Genomic DNA, 6,000 nt, shown 5'->3' on the forward strand with positions numbered 1-6,000 from the left:
TCAAAGATTCAAAACGCTCCCCTGGATAAATCCTTCTTCCTTCAATTCCTTCCGTTAATGGTGTATTGTCATAATCATAATAGCCTATAGAAAAGGCGAATCCAGTTTGATGTCAGCTGTCTGTCGTCTGCCTTCATCATCATGTAAATATCGATCCGCGCTTCCGGTGGGTAAGAGGCATCAGATCATGCATCTCCGTCTCTGTGTTGGAAATTAAACTGTGTGTGTCACAAGATAATAAGATTGATCTGATCGAGGCGAAATGATGAGCGCGCACTGTGCGCACACAAACACATACACACAAACGCACGCACACAAAGTCCACAATTAAGTCACAAATGAACGTATATAGAAGCTTCCGTGGGGGAAAAAAATGCTTAAAATTGCCTCATTTGCCTGTCGATGTCGGCCATATTACAGCATATAAACTCTAATAAGTGACGTGACACCACCGTCCTTCTCGCCATGGTAACAGACCATCCTCGTCTCTTATATAGCCTACACCTCCATCTCCTCTGGGTGGAGTCAGGATGACATGACAGACCTTTTGGCCCGTTGGAAAGAAATAAATAAAAATAAAAAGAAGTGGCAGGTCAAATTATCGTATACGTCATATCATACTTAGTACAGGCGACTATAGCTATAGGATACATTTATCTAAAAAGTACTAAAATGTTTCAGTTTTCCTCACGATTGGTTCGTTTTTTGTTTGTTGTTGTTTGTCATGCATTATTTATTTAATATAAATGCATATTTAAAAAAATATATATATATCAGATTTGGCTCTAGAGGACATGGGGGTCTTAATTGTTTGATTTTATGTTTTTGTATTTTTTTTAATTGGCCTGAGCATTCCAAAGGTCTCAGACAGTACCAGAGTATAGGCTATAGCCTAGCAAGTTGCAACAGTCTATCATATTTTAATAAATATGATAGCCTATAATAAATAACACGTGTTTGAAATGACAAGAGCTCAGAATAGTTGTGCTGATGTGAAACAGGATTTCATATCAAAATAGAAAAGAAAGCTCACAAATAACAATTCACAAAGGGTCGAGCTAAACATCACAGAAACCTACATTTTACATCATTATGATAATTAAATCTTTGTAATTGTAGGGTGTGAAGTCAGTGTGTGTGTGTGTGTGTGTGTGTGTGTGTGTGTGTGTGTGTGTGGAGCAGGTGTGGGATGCATGAACAGAGTGTGTGTGTGTAGATAGCTGTCAGTGTCTGCAAAACAATTACCATAACTCGCTCGAACAGAAGAGAGACCGATTTCACAGCAGATGTGACTGTTTTGACATGCCCCGCCCACCACCTTGTGTCGTGTGTGCGTGTGTGACAGCCTAACTGAAAAAAACACAAAAAGCGACCCAGAAATGATTCAACTGTCCATAAACAGAGCGAGAGATAGAGAGAGAGAGAGAGAGAGAGAGAGAGAGCCAGCTCACCTTAATTCCTGCTCCTCATCATGGTTTGGGCAATCAATGGCAGGTGTGTGTGTAGCCCCACATAGCTAATCTGAGTTTTCAGAACAAAGTTTACATTTTCACCACCACCACCACCACCACCACCACCACCACCACCACCACCACCACCACCACACACACACACACACACACACACACACACACACACACACACACACACACACACACACACACACACACACACACACACACACACACACACACACACACACACACACACACACACACACACACACACACACACACACACACACACACACACACACACACACACACACACACACACACACACACACACACACACACACACACACACACACACACACACACACACACACACACACACACACACACACACACACACACACAACGAAGCCATCAACCAAGCAAATGGACAGACGGTCCATTGGACAGCAAATGGACAGCGCCCCCAGCAGGAGACAGAGAACCATATAGTTCCCAAAATGGGTCCTTGAGGGAGTTCCAATGGGGGTCCCCAGCTAAATGATAGTTTGGAACCAAACTGACCCTTATGGGTCTGGAACTCTGAGAGTGTACATTTGAACAGTAATATAAATTGGGGAGAGAAATGGGGGTCTGTTCGTATACTAATGCATGATGTCAAACTATAGGGAGTCCTTAATGGAAATAGTTGAGAATCACTGCTAGATCCGTAAAAAGCTTCTTTTATGGGGGTCCTTGGCATATCATTTCTAATGGGGGGTCCGCGGGCGGCGGGCTAAATGAGTGTCATTTCGGGGGTCCTTGACATGAAAAGGTTTGGGACCCCCCACTGGGGAGACGGCTGAGGTAGCAGACAGTAGACACACCCTCTACACTATCCTGGACAACTGTTGCCACCTGCTGGTATGATTCTCCAATTACACATTTAAGTAGGTATACACTATACACTAGCCTTGCTTCAGATTGGGAAGTAAGTAACTAACAGTCTGTCTCACAGCGCAGCTACACCTTAGCGCACAGCCGCGGACAGAAGAAGCTGACGCCCGACGTCATTCCGGCTTTTTAGACAGCTGGTGGATGGAAAAGAAGCTCAACCCCCACGGCTGACTGACGGCGGAGGAGAGCGTCAGTCAGCCACACCACCAACAGGTGGATTTTTGAAAATGACTTAAATCATGAAGGCAGGTGCAATCTACGTGGAATCTTTCACAGACTTTCATACTATAGGCTGAGGAATATATCCCACCCTTTTCACATTGGCCAGTTACAGCGCCACCAACAGGTGAATTTTTGAAAATGACTCAAACAATTTCCATTACCTTTTTGCTGGACTTTGAAACTAACCCTATGGGACACCATTTTGTTGCTGCTAGTATTGAAGTAGCGTTTTATATAATTATTGTAATCAGTCGATTATATAATAAATAATAACTGTGACAAACAAGTGGGATTGGGCAGAATATGAACTCTCGTAGCTATGGCAACTGAGCTATATATGCATGCTGGGTCTTGAACAGTGTTGTTTTTGGCAGCAAATTTCTATTTTAGTTTTAGTCATAGTCTTCTGAATAGTTTTCACTTAGTCTTAGTCACATTTTAGTCACCTGGAATGTATTAATGTCTGTCTGTCTGTCTGTCCCTAACCAGATGCCCGACCACCTACACTGGCTTATTTCCAGGCAAAGAATTAGGCTACACCAACTTTCATGCACGGTGCACATACCATAAACGGCCAATAGGGGGAGGCATGGTACAGTGTAACACAGTGGAATAGCTATACTGTGATCTCATTAAAGTCAGACAGAATCAAATCCAATGTAACAATTCAATGTTTTACACACACACACACACACACACACACACACACACACACACACACACACACACACACACACACACACACACACACACACACACACACACACACACACACACACTCACACTCACACAATATGTCTTACCAATATTGTTAGGTATAAGACAAAATCTTACCTAACAATATTCTTTTAGTTTTGGGCCTCTCAACAATATATTCTTTAGTTTTGGGTCTGAGAGGCTAAATGTCATCACATGGTGGTCCGTGGCTCAGATGGGTCTGAGAGGCTAAATGTCATCACATGGTGGTTCCGGGCTCAAATGGGTCTGAGAGGCTAAATGTCATCACATGGTGGTTCCGGGGCTCAAATGGGTCTGAGAGGCTAAATGTCATCACATGGTGGTTCCGGGCTCAAATGGGTCTGAGAGGCTAAATGTCATCACATGGTGGTTCCGGGGCTCAAATGGGTCTGAGAGGCTAAATGTCATCACATGGTGGTTCCGGGGCTCAAATGGGTCTGAGAGGCTAAATGTCATCACATGGTGGTTCCGGGCTCAAATGGGTCTGAGAGGCTAAATGTCATCACATGGTGGTTCCGGGGCTCAAATGGGTCTGAGAGGCTAAATGTCATCACATGGTGGTTCCGGGGCTCAAATGGGTTTGAGAGGCTAAATGTCATCACATGGTGGTTCCGGGGCTCAAATGGGTCTGAGAGGCTAAATGTCATCACATGGTGGTTCCGGGGCTCAAATGGGTCTGAGAGGCTAAATGTCATCACATGGTGGTTCCGTGGCTCAGATGGGTCTGAGAGGCTAAATGTCATCAAATGGTGGTTCCGTGGCTCAGATGGGTCTGAGAGGCTAAATGTCATCAAATGGTGGTTCCGGGGCTCAGATGCAGAATAAAAAATGGGCCTTGATGTGAAAAAGGTTGAAAACCACTAGCTGCCCTATAGTGAGTTTCAAAAGGATTTCCATGTCCTCCCAGACATTGTTCCACATAATTATATAGCAAATGTCGGTTCTCTTGCTTTTTAGTGCACTATAGCACATTTCCGTTGCTTAGTTTTTATACATTAGCTTTTTTTTTTATTGTTCACGTTATAATTAGATGTTCCTTATGTTCTTCCTTTGATCTTCTTCGGTACTGTATTTGTGAACGTTGCATGTCCGTTCTTGTTATTGTCTTGTATTAATTGTTACTAACACAGCTGTGTTACTGATGTTGCATCTTCTCTTGTCCAGTTCACACTGTGTAAAAGAGACTTTAGTCTCAATGCGGTTTTCACTGGTGAAATGAAGGTTTAAATAAGGGTTTAATCCATTTAGGCCTAACGTCAACATAAAAACAAAATAATCAAATGTCAAAATCCCGATTTTCTTTGTTTCTGTATCAGTGGTGCTCAATATTTCATGTCAAGGACCCCAAAAATGATAATGTAATATGCCTCCGCATCCCCATCTGAAAATATGTTGTTCCAGGGACTCCCCCCCCCCAGAAGCAAAGATTTGAGTTAAAAACGTTCGCTCTGTAATAATAATATATTCAAAGATTTGAGGCACAATTTCACGATTTTTCAAGACTAGCAGAACTACAAGTTAATGCCGCGTTATATGAGCTTGTAGATCTGCTATTTGTCAATAGCTTAAGTATATCATGATGCTTTAAAATAAAACACCAAAAGGGCTTCTCGCCCAGAATGGTTTAATCAAATAAAAAGCAGTGTATAAAATAGTCATATATAGTGACTCTGGTGAATAGGCGAGTGGGGCTGATGAAGCGACTACAAATATATTGTGGCATATCATTAATTATCCCTTTCATATCACCATCTCGTGGGAACGACGTACGACCGAATGGCTTCTCTTGAAGATACCTGTGAAAACACACACACACACACACGCATGCTTTGCATTATACATTACATACAGTAGAGAGCCAACATCGATATAGCCAGAATATATACGGAATGTGGAATGCTATTGATTTTGACAGTTAGAAAACACCAAGGAAATGATGGCAATTATCACCTTTCAAAAATGTTAATGGTGCCAAAAAAAAATAATACATAAAATGAAAAGCTATTACGAGGAAGCCTGAATCAGTCTGCAGAATGGAAATTAATCTGACATTCATTATAATCTGTTATTTGGCCTGGTTGTCTTTAAATGTCGTTCAGATATATAAATTGCAGTATAGTGCACTTTATACATTGATATAATGTGTATGTATAAAGGTACAACCATCTATATAGTCTATAATAAATCATCTATACGTTGATTCTATCCTTGGAACAATATCATTATTATTATCATTATTATCTCTATTTGTATTAATGTTTGTAAGCAAAATTAATTGCCTTTGAACCTTCCAATTATGCCACACAGACAAACAGCTTCTGTACTGTAGTACAGTACAGTACAGTACAGTACAGTACAGTACAGAACAGAACTTCAGTTCTGCCTGTTATTTATTCATCTGTACTTCAGTTCTGCCTGTTATTTCAAAGAGTCGCGCAAATTATGAAGTTGAACTTTATTATTTACTCATAAATAAAATGGACCCAAAAGTGTTGATTTCGTCGACTAAAACTAAGGCGAAAAATGTTCGTCGACTATACATTTTATTCACTGACAAAAACTAAATGAAAACTAAGCCACGATGACTAAAACTACGACTAAATATATTGACAATTTCGTCAACAAATAAAAACTAGACTGAAATGTTAGG

This window comes from Protomyctophum bolini, assembly GCF_963924005.1.
Source record: "Protomyctophum bolini genome assembly, chromosome: 24".
Lineage (NCBI taxonomy): Eukaryota > Metazoa > Chordata > Actinopteri > Myctophiformes > Myctophidae > Protomyctophum > Protomyctophum bolini.